Below are 14,645 nucleotides of genomic sequence, written 5' to 3'. Positions count from 1 at the left end.
CATAAGTAGCTGGGGTCAGTAGACTGTGAGAAAGCTAGTATCTCTTGGATGATAACTAATCATTCCTTAAAAGAAGGCAAAAACTATTTGGAAGACAGTTTGGTAGTTTTTACAAAGTTAAACACAGGCTTTCCCAAACAACTTAGTAATCATTTTCCTTGGAATTTACCCAAATGAGCTGAAAGTTTATGTCCACACAAAAACCTGAACATGATTTTTTGAGCAGCTTTTTTCATAATGCCAATAATTTGGGAGCAACAAAGATGTTCTTCAATAGGTGAATGGATAAACAAACTGTGGTATATCCATATGATGGAATATCACTGAGCGATAAAAAGAAATAAGCTCTCAAGCCACAAAAAAGACACAGGGGAACCTTAAATGCATATTGCTAAGAGAAAGAAACCAGTCTGAAAAGGCTACATACTCTATAATTCCTACTATATGACCTTCTGGAAAAGGCAAAACTATAGAGACAGTAAAAAGATCAATGGTTGCCAGAGGGAAGGAAGAGGGTAAGATGGATGAATTGGTAGAGCACAGGAAATTTTTAGTGCAGTGAAACTATTCTGTATAATACTGTAATGGTGGACACATTGAATACATTTGTCAAAACCCATAGAACTAGTAAGTAAAGACAAATGATAAATGCAATATGTGATTCTGAACAGAAAAAATAATGGAAGAGAAACAGCTCAAAAGGAATTGTTTCAAACTAAAAAACTTTTTTAAAACCATAGAACTATACAACACAAAGAATGAACCCTAATGTAAACTACAGACTTTAGTGAATAATAATGTGTCAATACTGATTCATTAATAGTAACAAATGTACCATACTAAGGCAAGATGTTAATAATAGAGGAAACTTTTGGGCAGGAAATAGGTGTTTGGGAACTCTCTGTACTTCCTGTGCAATTTTCTGTAAACCTAATAAAAATAAAAAGAAATTAAAATATTAAAATAAAACTAAATTTAAAACAAAATTAAAAATAAAATGAAAGCCAAAAAGAATATGCATATTAAACTTTCTTACCAAAATGCAAATCTCTTTAGGAAATTATTATATAGGAAATGAGTCCTTGTAAAATTCTTGAAAGGTTCTACAGCAGTGGTTTTTAAGCTGAAATTGCCAGATATAGGGGTTCCGTGTCTCAAGAGCCACAGTCTCAAAGGCCACGTCAAAGAGCTCCACTTTCTCTGTGTGTCCACTGTGTGTCATTTGAAAAAAGGACTTGTAACCTAAAAGAAAATTTGAATTTCTTATCCTAAATAAAGAGTTAAAGGCTACAGTGACCTGTCACTAATCATTCAGTTCAGTCCTTCTCACTATAATTCTGAGTCAACAAATATGATTTAAACATGCACTAAAACCTGACAAAAATTAAATTATAAGCATAAGTTAGAAGTGAGGTTTAAAATTAAATGAATGGCACCAAGGAGAGAGTTGATAGATATCTCAAAATACCATATCATTGAAGACACATGTAAAAATGTGTGTAGTTTTACTTCTTGTACATGGTCCCATAAAATAATAGGATTTTCTCCTCTTCAATATTCCCCAATGTAATGGTGTGTTGGAAAATTAACTCTAAATTTCCTCTTTTCAATTGCTCATAACTCATCAGACCCTTGAGGGAGAAATTCTTACACGCCCGCCCAGGGTGAGGCCATGTGACTCCCATCGTCTTTAATGGAAATCGCACTTCTCAAACCCCACAAAAGGCTTTAGTAGTTTAGGTGTTCACGTTTCCATAGCCAAAGCTGTTGCTTTTAATTTCCTCTGGGTGTTTTTCCCTCCATTTGGAACTGCTGTAAGATGTTGCACGTTCAGGAACCAGAGACTCGTGGAGCGTCCCTTTCCTCCTCCGTTGTGTCTGTATATTGTACAGTAGTTTCTTCTCTCTAATAACCTTCTACTTGGTCCAGGAAATGTGCACTCATTAGATCATATATAATCAGCATCATTCTACCAGTCCCAGAGGCCTATGAACACCTGTGATTTATGATGTCCAAAACTTTTCAAATAGGAAGACCCTTTAATTTCAAAACTATTTTGTGGGTTGCCACTTAAGAGTACTCACCCTTTTGGTATCTGATCATTGAGAAAATACATGGAGAGCAGACTTATAGTTCTGTGGTACCATTAATGAACCAGTGCTTCCTAAATGACAAAAGTCTATGTATGTTAATCATACCATACAACTGAAAACTGCACATCCATCTGTGAAATACATCAACTTTCAATCTACAGACAGGGTATAGCACAACATGGATATCTAGACTGTTCGTGCTAACTCTGGACCCTCCAGAAACCCTAACACTACATGCTAGAAACTACTTTTAGAGGAGAAAATACTTAGTTAGAGAAACCTGGCTTAAATCACATGTCTAAATCTTAACAGCTATATGAACTTATCTGATCCCCAGTGTTTTAATTCTAATTTTAGAGAGAAGGTTGTGTTTAGTAAAACATACATAGCACTTGATGTGTAATAATAAGAATGGTTAATATTTATTGCACGCTTACCGTGTCCTCTGTATTAGGCTAAGTGTTTTATGCCATTTGCATACATGTACATTTTAAGAAATAAACTTGTAAACAACAGTTCTATGAAGCATATTGTAGTTGTGAAGAGAACAATCATTTGGATTTGAATCCAGGCTCTGGACTCCAATGCCTATTAGCAGCATGACTAGGGATAAGCTATTTAACTTCTCCAATATTGTCTTCCTCATCCATAAAAGGAGATAATAATAGTACTTACTTTATAGTAATAACATTTAACAAGCGCTTAAAACAATGCCTGAAACACAGTAGAAGTGCATAAGTATGAGATATTATTACTTAATATCACTTTACAGGTTAGGCAACAGAGTTCAATAAATTAATTTGCCCAAGGTCATAGGGCTGAGCAAAGGCAGAAATGGGGCTTTAATCCAGGTTCTCTCTCTAATGCACATTTTATAGGTGTTGGCTTCATTCAGGCAGATACCTATTCCTCCTCCCAAGACTCCCCTCTATATTCAAACCTCCTGGGTAATCGCAAGGGACAGGCACTTCAATCTAAGCAGCAGGCAGTCATAATGGTTTCAGTCACAAGCTAATGTACACAGGCCACCAGGAGAATGAACTCCCCTGCTTTCCCATGTGAAGCCCCCTTCCAAGTAACAGCACAGACAGCTAGAACAACTGAGGCAATGTGGATTTGTAAATCCTTGATTTGTTCATATGAGGTCCAACTCAAGAGTGGATAAAACAAGCAGTAAGCGTAGTATCCAGAAGCACTTGAGCACACAGTTCACTTTGTAAAAACACCCTAAGTCAATCAGTAAATCTATCTCCTATGAGCTCTCATCCTTCCTCAGGTGTGCAAACTCCACTAAGCCACCTTTGCAAAATTTTCCCCTAGGTCCAGCTAACCCAATTGGGTTTTTGCATCTTTCTTAATTAATTCCTTTGTTTATATATGAGTTTTTTCTTCTTCATATGATTAGCATAAGGAGAGTGTCCTCTTACCAAACCAACACAGGGTAGTACAGGTGCAGTTCCGTCTTTGCAGAAACCTAGACTCATCCCAACCTTAAGGTACACAAAAACAGGGCTTCTCCTTCCCCTCTCAAGGACCTTTCCTTAGTTTATTGCTAAAGGTACTTCCAGTCCAAAGCTCCAGCCCAATAAAAGTTATTATTACTAGTTCAATATGAAACTAAAATTGAGAATGAGCTCTCAGTATCTTTTATAAGACCTTCTACCATATTTAAACATGATTTCTATTTTAACACACCCTAGCTTTACTAACTAGCCTTGATACGTATCACTCCTCCAATAAATGTCATCCACTTCTCATTAATACTATATAGGATCTTTTATTTGAACTTGGCCACAGAAATACCTGAAAAATACCAAGGCAGAAATTGCAGCAGGTCCAATAGACTAGGAGCTCAGGGGAGTTCTCAATGTCAAGGAAGAAATAAATTAAAATTAAAATTAAAAAAAAAGATGAACAGTGAACTTGAAGCTAGGTCTCCATTACTACTGAGATTATGAATAAAGATTTTTAAAAAATAATTTAAAATTCCATTAGAAACACACAAAGCCACCTTTGCCAAGTTGAAAAGTATAAAATTGGTACAAAGAGGATTTCAAAGTTTTGAAAATTCATTTTGAACAATAAGATTTTTTAAAAACCATTTAAAAAATAGCATTTGGCACTATCCCTTGAAACAAGTTAAAAGACAAAGTGAGTGAAAATGTGAAGCTTATAACCGGGGTGCTCGGTCAGTCAGTTCCTTGCCCAAATAGTTGCAGAATCATAATTCTGTTGCACTACTCTTGTTTTTCATGTCTGAAGAATTTGGCTTTGATTAACTCCCTTAGAGTGTTGGTGTGGGCCTGAAGGAGCACTTGGAACTTGAGACAACAAGAACAGGGCAAGTTCCCCTGGGAAGGCCTTCAGGACAAGGTGGAAAGATTAGCCCCCATAGGGCTCTTTTCTCAAGGAGCCCCAGGAATTAACAATCCAGAAAATGGCCTAAGAAGCAATGAAGGCTCAATCTGGAGGAGACATCCAGTCAATGTCATTTTCTTCTCCCAACACACACTCAAAACAGTTGTGATCTTGTATTTCTTTAAACTCTGTGATAGGGTCTCTGAACTTCCATTGTGCATACATAACAAATAAATTTACTAAATTTGCCATTCATTCAACCAAATGATTGACAATTAAAGCAGTAACTATTACTGATTGAATAATATTATTTTACAGTTCTCTGTAGTCACAGAGGCATCCAAGGGGGGAATGAGCCTTATATGAGCATCTATAAGGAAGGTGAAGGAAGTAATTTTTATTTAATATTATAAAGAATCAGGTTTCCTGGCAGTTCACTTTGTAAACACACCCTAAGTCAATCAGTTAGTCTGCTAATTTCCTTTCTTGAAGGTCAGGGAGAAAAAGTGTGAGAAAGGAGAGTTTATTTCAACAGCTATGCCAGGCAATGCTGTTAAAAGAAAATGCAAACAAGTACTGTGGCTTAAAAGAAGCTGGAGATTATGAACAAAACAGCTTCCTGGCAAGTCCCTTTCACCAACTATCCTAATCTACCAAATAATAAGGATTATATATTGAGCACCAGATATATGCTTTCTATATATCATCTCATTTAAATCTCAGTATAACCCCCCAGGAGACAGAGATTTTGCTCTTCTTTTTTTTTCTTAAGATTTACTAATTTTTTTTATTTTTCTCCCCTTCCCTGATCCTCCTGCCCCCAGTTGTCTGCTTTCTGTGTCCATTCGCTGTGTGTTCTTCTGTGTCCACTTGTATTCTTATCAGGGGCACCCAGAACCTCTATCTTGTTTTGTTGCGTCATCTTGCTGCATCAGCTCCCCATGTGTGCAAAGCCATTTCTGGGCAGGCTGCACTTTTTTCATGCTGGGTGGCTCTCCTTACGGGGTGCACTCCTTGCACATGGGACTCCCTTACATGGGGGACGCCCTGCATGGGACGGCACTCCTTGCGCACATCAGCCCTGTGTGTGAGCCAGCTCATCACACAGGTCAGGAGGCTCTGGGTTTGAACCTTGGACCTCCCATGTGGTAGACGGATGCCTATCCATTGGGCCAAATCCGCTTCCCTTGCCCTTCCTTTCATAAGGAGCAACATGGAAAACAAGTCTTAGGGTGTTACGTAACCTGCCCAAGTTTGCACAGTTAGTAAATACCAAAGGTGAGATTTAGAGCCAGTTGTTTCTGGTCTTTCTTTATATTAGGTCTAACATAAGAAACAAATGTCTAGTAAATCTTATTATATTTCATTTCTGTAAGTTCTCATCTTACTATCCTACCATGAAAAAAAGGAGTGAACCAGAAAACAGCATATTCAAAATACTCAAAGTACTCAAAGCAAAAGAGGTTAGCCTCAACAAGCCTCAACAGTCCTAATTTGACTGGCAAAAGCTTATAGCTCTTGATTACTCTACCAAAAAATAATCTTCAAGGGTGTTTCTGGTTTTAAGGAAGAGACACCCTTCCAAATGGCTGAGTTTCAAAGGCAGTGAGAAAATCATCTATTTCCTTTTTTTAAAAGTACTTCCTCCTCACTGATGCCTAAAATTTCTTTAAACCTTAATTAAGGGCAATGTATCTGGAAAACAGGTAACATGTCTAAACTCTTTCCTACTACAATGTGAATGACAGAGTTGAAAACAGGTTTTGGGGGTGGGGGAAGAGAACTAGGGCTCTAGAACAATGGTTCTTGAACTTGAGCTCAATCAGAATCATCTGGAGGACCTTGTTAAAACAAATTCCTGGGCTTATTTCTAATTCAGTGCATCTGGAATGAGGCCAGAGAATTTGCATTTCACAAAAGGTTCCTAGATGCTGCTCTTGTTGCTTGTCTTTTAAGAACCACTGCTCTAGAGCCACTGAGGCAACCTGAAGCAGAGTTCATGCTTCCAAAGGTGCCAAATGTCAGGTGTGCCAGCAAAACTTTCAAATTCCATGCAAATATGCATCAGTCTTGTCCTCCTCTACATCCATGAAGATGACGGCTCAAGATAATCTTGGGGCTTTGAGTTCTACTCTGTTATTCCTTGGAAGGCCTTTTTTCTACCTCCCAGGCTTGCTCGCTGCCACTACTGCTGCTGACCTGGACACATTTCTTCCCGGCATGGACTTGAGTTGCCATGCCTTGGAGTGTACCAACAACAGGCAAGGATTGTTTCACTCAGTTCTCCATTAACGAATAGTTCCAGGTAACAAAATCTTCTCCTAATAGTATATGTGGGAAGGGAGGGATAGGGGGAATTAAAAAGAATGGATAAATACAGCACGGGGGAGAAAACACTATTCCAGAATGCCTCTAAAATTGGTGCTGCTCCCCCAAAAGAAGAAATGAGTTTGGGACAAACTCTAAATATGAATCTCACTGTTTATTCCATTTCCTGCCCTTCTTGAACTGTCATCCTCTAATAATGGCAAAGCTCAACTTGAACACTGATGTCCCAATAGGCATCAAACAATTGTTTGCAAATCCTATGAGTGCTGGAGAACGTCATTACTCTTTTTTGCTCTCAAATACAACTGTTGGGAAAGGCTTTAGTGGAACTGACAGCTACAAGAAAACTCAGTGAAGCCTGACCCTAGACTTCTTACACAGGACTAATTTCCTGTTAGCAAACTATATTCCTGGAAAAGCTGGATAAAAGTTGCCTAGAACTTTTTCCTTGTGAGATTAATAATTTAATTAGAATTAATAAAATGAAAATAAAATTATGGATGTACTCACCCACTCTTTTTATTTCTTGAAATAACCATCTTTCTATCCTTCTAGTTTTTCATGTCACACATTCCTCTATAGTCGTTCACTCTGATACCAAATATTAGATAGCAAGATATCCTTCTGATACCTGAAGCAAGAGAAAAACCAAAAACAATTTAAAAATACCCCTGTAAAAGCAGACAACCTCATTCGCTCGCTCCACAAGTTTACTCAATGCCAGGTATGTGCTGGGCATCCCTGGAGAGCAGGACTGACCCAAGCCCTGACTTCACAAAGTTCTGGATAATCAATGGCTAAAATAACAAACAAAAAATATTGCTTATAATAAGTGCTCCAAGGAAAATAAAATGTGTCACAGGAGAGGTTGGGGTGGGAAAGGAGGAAGGAGATGAAGGCTGCTTTAATCGGATACCCAGGAAAATACTCTGAAAAGGTGAGTTTGAAGAGATAAGCAAGCCTCTGAGGACTTTGGTGTGAAGATCAGATTTTATTCTAAAACAAGGAGAAGCTGCAAGGAGTGAACTTAATGATTTACATCCTTAAAATATTACTGGCTGTGATGTGGAAAACGGATTAGGCAGAGGCAAGTGGGGAGGCAACAACACTCATTAGAGACTATTGCTGTCATCAGGCAAGAAAGGATGATGGTTTGGATTAAAACAGACATTGCAGACAGTTACAGAAAATGTTCTGAGGATCAAATTCTTTAAAAAATAATTAAGTCTTTCTCATCTCCTTCCACCAAACACTAATGTTTTCATACCAGTTGCTTTTAAAGAGAATAAAGAAAATACCTTTGCACAACCATTCCATACCCAATAGTAGAATGGCTACTATTAAAAAGAAAAAAAAAACAGAAAATAGTAAGTATTGGAGAGGATGTGGAGAAAAAGGAACATGCACTTGTTCATTGTTGGTGGGAATGTAAAATGGTGAAAAACCATTTGGCAGTTCCTCAGATAGCTAAGTATAGACTTACAACATGACCCGGCAATCCCACTTATAGGTATATACCCAAAAGAATTGAAAGCAGGGACTTAAACATACATTTGCACACTGATGCTCATGGTGGCATTATTTATAATTGCCAAAAGATGGAAGCAACCCAGTGTCTGTCAATCAATAGATGGATAAAATGTGGTATAGACATGCCATGGAATATTATTCAGCCATAAAAAGGAATAAAGTTTTTTTGTTTGTTTGTGTGTGTGTGTTTAATATAATATTTTGTCTTTATTTTTAAAAGATACTTAAATTACATAAATGTTACACTAAAAATATAGGGATTCCCAAATGCCCCACTCCCCACACCTCCCACACCCTCCCACATAAACATTCTTCCTTAGTGTGGCACATTCATTGCAATTGATAAACGCATCCCAGGGCACTGCCACTGAGCAGATATATAATGGCAAATATCCATTGTTGCAATGTCATTCAGGAAGATTCTCAAGTTCTGAAAAAGCCCCCTTAGTACACCTATTTTTCCCTCTCCCTGCCAACTACCTCCACATCAATGTTGTAATTTCTTCCATTGCCAGAATCACAATAAGGCTATAGTAGAATACCAGTAGTTCCACTGTAGTCCATAGTTCATTTCCCTGTCCTGAGGATTCTGAGGATGGTGATGTCCCCTCCACCTCTAACTGAGAGGGGACTTCAATCCCAAAGCCAATGGATGGGACTCTCTTGCTTGCAGGTGTGTGCTCTCTTGTTTCCTTGTTATGGTGGTTGTCAATCCTCACCTCCTTGTTAATTGTTCTGGGTGAGTCCAGTAAACTGGAGAGTAGCTGTTACGACTCTGCTGAGGCTCCAGGCCCAGATGGCACATGGATAGCCCAAAGAGGAATGAATTTTTGATACAGGCTATAACACAAATGAACCTTAAAGATGTCACATTAAATGAAATAAGCCAAACGCAAAAGAACAAATATTGTTTGATCTCACTGATATGAAATAATTAGAATACGCAAATTCATAGGATCAGAAACTAGAATACAAGTTCCCAGAAACTGGGCTAGGGGTAAGGAATGAGGAAGTAGCACTAAGTGTTCAAGAATCTCTGGGATGATGACAAAATTTTGGTGATGGGTGGTGGTGATGATAGCACAACATTGTGAATATAATTAACACCACTGAATTATATATTTGAATGTGGTTAAAGTGATAATTTTGATTGCGTAAGTGTTGCTAGAATAAAAATTTTTTAAAAAACCATAGAACTACACAAATACAAACAGTGAGTCCAAATGTAAACTATGGACTATAATTAACAGTATCATTATAATACTGTTTTATCAATTGTAAGAATGTGAAGTGTTAATAAGAGGGAAGACTATGTGTGTGAGGGTGTGAGGAGGGAATATACTGCAACTCAATACTTCATATGCATGTTTTTTTCTGAAAACTTACTACTTCTCTAACTTAAAAAAAAAAAAAAGGTTAAAAATGGAAAATAAAACACACATCTTCACATAGACCTTGACAGCAATATTCAATTTCTACCACCCTAATAATCTATTCTGCAACCCCAGGTTAATATCACTCTAAAAATTAGGTGGATGAGGAAGCAGGGAGATGTGAATGCTATCTCTATTTAATAATTAGACACTTGCTGCAAAGTCCATGTGATGTTTCTTCACTGATCTCACAATGAAATCCAAAAAAAAAAGTAACCAACATTGAACCTTTAAGCAAATATTTCAGCCAATTTTTCTTTGTTATTTGCAAAGCAGATCACCCCTAAAAGGCAGTGAAACTTGAGGGTCATATATGACAGAACAGAGATAAGCATAGGAATACTCCCTCCGCCCAAGCCTAAGAGAGTCAAAGAGTAGAATTTAAGCCTCATAAACCAAGAAACTGATCTTCAGTAGATAAATGTTCCTGCTATTATAGGTGTTATAACATACAGACACATAAATATGGTCTTTTAAATCAAACTCCATAGAATGGGGGCCATCATCAGTCCTCTGGCTCTCCTCTTTGACCACTCAGTATTTTGGATCTCAGGACTCAACAGGAGCTGCTAAGTTGACTTTCAAATAATAATTTGAAAAATACTACTTCTTCACTTCGAAACATTTCATGCTTCACAGGAGTTAAAGGGAGATAGGAGAAGGCTCATTTAGCCAAGAAAGAAAAAGAATTAAAATTCAGAAGCTTGGATTTCTCTGGGCACGAGTGTGTTTTTGGTTGTGCTGTATTTACTCTTTAAAAAATGTGCATCCCGTTTTTATTCTCAAAGGGCTTTAAATTCTTATTTTAAAATGGTCTTTGAAATCAAATAGCTCTTTAAAGGCTGTATTTTGATGATTTGATTGCAAATGAATGAAAAGCATATGGATTAAGTCACACATGGTTTTAAAGAATTACAGGCAAAAGTGTCTAACAAGACACATTGAGAGTTTACCAAATTCACATGCTTGAAATAAAAGGTCAAAGAAGAGAGGAAAACATGCTAACTTTATTCTAATTGGAAAGCTAAACAAACGTAAATATCCCCCTTAATCATATCTGCCAAAGTTCTAACATATTTCACTTTATAAAAGTGTTCTAGTTTAAGCTAATTACCCAAATGCACAATTGTAAAAAAGGAACTCTATTCTGAAATAGGGGTTGCAGTAAGGAAAATAGTGTTTTGCATTCTGACCATGGCTGAAATTCCGTTTCTAAGACTGCTATTTCACTATTATTTATGAATTATCTATTATGTACAAAACATATTCAGTAAAGAATATGTTTTAGATCTTAGCTAGCATTTTTCCCCCACTCAGAACCTACTCCCAAACCCCATTCTAGAGCAATGCTTTTCTCTGCTTATTGGTAGAGAAGAGATAAGACATAGCAGAAAGCAGATGAAAAGGAAGGACCTACATGGCATTGTGTTTCAAAACATGAATTCGGGAGAACTAAATGAGAAATGTTTTGAAATTAGGAGTTTGAATAGGAAATGTTTCTGGAAATGCAGAGAACAGGGTGGAAAAGATATAAGTAGTGAGGGGAGTAGGGCAGGCTAAGAAGCTGGACCTTAAAAGAAAGCAGAATGAGCATGTGGGCTCCACTTGAGTGAATGCTTAATGTGTTCTTTGGCACATAACCACATCATCATTTCTGACTGTATTGTAGTTATAACCCTTTTGTTTGTTTGCTTGTTCTTAATATCACTGATTTATTCCTTCTGCTTATTTTTCATGGTCAGTCTTTCCAGAAACTTGTCTAATTTATTGAAGTTTTCAAAGTACCAGAATTTGATGATCATCTGTGTTGATTTTTATTTACTTGCTTGCCTACTTTTTGTTTATTAGTTCCTTTTAGTCTTTCTATTGTGTTTTTCTAGCTTTGTGAGTTGAATGTTTAATATTTTTATGTTAATCTTTTAAAAGAATGCATCTTCAGCTATAAATCTCCCTCATAGTGCTGCCATAACTGCATCTTACACATTTTGATATGCAGCAGTTTACCATCATTTAGTTATAAATACTTCATAGTTGCAATTTTTGTCTCTTCTTTAATCCACAGTTTATTTAGAATTGTGTTTTCTGGATTCTGAATGTATAAGGATTGTTTGAATATATTTATTTATCATTAGATTCATAAGTTAAGAGAATATAGTTTCAGTGAAATCAATTAGTTGGGCAATTTTATATATAATTCAGATGTTCTTGAGAAAAGAATGTTATGTTCTCTATTTTTTAAGTGTGTCTACATTCTCTAAATAATGTTTGTTAATTGTATTATTAAAAATATTTATATATTTACTAATTTTTGCTTTATTGATCTACTTCTGAGATCTCCCCACTCCCATAGGTAAGCAATTTTATTAGTTTCCTGCTTATCTTTCCCATATTTCTTTTTTGCATACATAAGGAGATACCTGTGTTTTCTTCTTTCCCTCTTTTCTTACACAAAAGATAGTATACTATGCTTAGTATTTTGTGCTCTTTCTTTTCACTTAACAATATATCCTAAAAATTACTATATGTGAGTTCATAGAGATCATCCTTATCATTTTTAACAGCTACATAGTACTTTACTGTGAAAGTGTACCACAGTTTAGTCAACCAATCTCCAATGCATACACATGGAGGTTGTTTGCAATATCTTGCAATTACAAATAATGCTTCAATGAATAACTTTGCACACACATATTTTCATATTTTTGGAGTTGTATCTTCAGGATAAACTCCTAGCAGTGGGGTTGTTAAGTCAAAGAGTTATGTAGTTTTGTTAGATACTGGCAAATTCCTCTCCAAAGAGGATGTGCCATTTTTGCATTTCTATCTGTAATGGGTGAGAGTGACTGTCTCCTCCCAGCCTTGCAACAGTATGCATTGTTTTCTTTTTTGCCAATCTGGTAGGTAAGAAATATTACTTCAGAGTAGTTTTGATTTGCTTTTCTTATTATAAGTAAATTTGAGCATATTTTCATATGTTTGAAAGTGATTTTTATCTAATATTTTTGAATTGTCAGTTCATGTCTTTTGCCCATTTTTCAACTGAATGTTTTGTCCTTTTTTCTCAATTGCTGATAGCAGTCTATATATTAAGGATATTAGCACTTCATATGTGATAAATTTTTTTTACATTTTGTCATTTGTCCTCTGGCATTGTTACAAGTGTCTTTGCTGTGAAAAAGTTTTCAATATAGTAAAATTCAACAATCTTTTCTTTTAATATATCAGGATTTAAATATTAAATAATCTTCCCCTATACACCGGTTTATTGAGGAACACACCAATGTTTTCTTCTAGTTTCATATTTATATTTATATCACTGATCCATTTAAAGTTTATTCTTATGTATGGTGAGAGGCATACTTCTAACTAATTTTTTTTCTAAATGGCTATACAGTTGTCCCAATGCAATTTATTTTTTTTTCTTTGATTTAATTTTTGTGCAGTAACTAAAGGCAAGGGATTGAATCACTACCATGTAGAGATTACACATGACTATACTCTGGTGCATTTACTCAAATAGTATATGGGGATTTACAATCCCTTGCATTGTTGCACAAAATAAATATCTCATGTAAAATACTAGGTAAGCATTTAATGTATGTCTACTGAATCCTGCTTAAATAATAGGGACAAAATAAACAGCGAGGCTCTCTTATCTGCCAAAAGCTTTCATTTACTGTGCCCTGGACCAGCCGGGTTCTGAGGAGCAACTTAGGTCCTCATCACCCACACCTTTCTATGAAGTAGGTGCTATTACCCTCAGTCCAAATTTAAAGAACTGAATCTAGGAGTTGTTAATTTGGGGTCTCTTCAATTATTAAATGCGTCGGCTATTCATTCTTGTCCTTTAGCAACGTGCTCAGTCTTGTACTTGCACATTTCACTTGAGCCCAGCTGTAGAATGTGGATTATGGAGTGATTTCGTGATCATTTACAGGCCTACTTTGTGCACAGCTATATATAAAAACCTACTTCATCTTCACAACCATCTTGTTACCGTGAGCCTATTAGACTCCTAAAGCTTTAGTCACATGCCTGACAGAGTGCACCCAAATAAGCGCTGTGCCCTGCATGGTAGTTTCCCTAAATAGCTCCCGCCAGCACCTTTGCCAAATGAGTTAAGCACATCAACACAGCTCACTACGGAAGCCAGTTTGCAAAGAAGATCACGGCCCTAAATTGCTCAAGGCCACAGCCCAATTTTCCTCCACCCTCCCTGCAGACACCCCAAGCCATTTAACTGAAAATGCCCGTCCCTTACTCTTCTCCCTGAAGGGACAACAGCTCTGGATTTACGGGGACAGCACACCACCTCCTCATGCAAGTCGAAAAAGACAGAGGGATGTAAAGGGAACACCTACACGGCCCCGAAGTCTCCCCAGTCATTCCAGACCTGGGTTTACGGGCTGAGGCCTACCTACATCATCGCACACCCTCTGCGCAGTTTCTCGCGCCCGCTGCCCCGGCCCCGGGCCGCCTGACAGCTCGCGGTTAAAAGCCCAGCGGACGCGGTCGCACGACCCCAGCTACGCGAGCGTAACACCAGCGCCACGCGCAGGCGCGGTGGGGGCTCAAAGGACTCGCATCTGATGCGGGTTATTTAAAAGTCCGTATTTGCCTGAGCGATTTCAGGTACTATCTATAGCCTATAATAAATGCCCATCTGTATTTGGGTCTATTTTGAATTTCTTATTCTATTCCTTTGATCTGAGTGTTCTTGTCCGAGTACATGATTGTTTTAATTATTGGTGACCTTATCTATAGAAAAACTTTTAATAGTCACTGTAGTGCTCCCGTCCACATGTCTCTTGCTTTTCAGTGTTTCCTTACGTATTCTTAGATGTTTATTTTTCCATATGAATTTTAGTGTTAACTTAATTACCTCTAGGGAACAAAGCTTAGA

The 14,645-nt window shown here is 37.1% G+C and overlaps 1 long non-coding RNA gene across 2 annotated transcripts in view; it reads right to left on the bottom strand.

The window, feature by feature from the left end:
* LOC131277971 (uncharacterized) overlaps positions 1 to 14,315 on the bottom strand; it is a 193,287-nt gene extending 178,972 nt beyond the window's left edge. Inside the window, exons 1-2 of one of the 2 annotated variants that reach the window (XR_011649669.1) lie at positions 14,160 to 14,315; positions 7,290 to 7,410 (exon numbers count right to left, since the gene is read on the bottom strand). This is a non-coding gene — a long non-coding RNA (uncharacterized lncRNA). The remainder of the gene's footprint in view (positions 1 to 7,289; positions 7,411 to 14,159) is intronic. The other variant, XR_011649672.1, reaches the window with a different exon arrangement.
* Positions 14,316 to 14,645: the final 330 nt, after the last annotated feature.

This window comes from Dasypus novemcinctus, chromosome 1, assembly GCF_030445035.2.
Source record: "Dasypus novemcinctus isolate mDasNov1 chromosome 1, mDasNov1.1.hap2, whole genome shotgun sequence".
Taxonomy (NCBI): domain Eukaryota; kingdom Metazoa; phylum Chordata; class Mammalia; order Cingulata; family Dasypodidae; genus Dasypus; species Dasypus novemcinctus.
The sequence above is the reverse complement of the archived record's forward strand: the minus strand, read 5'-3'. Positions and strand labels throughout refer to the sequence as shown.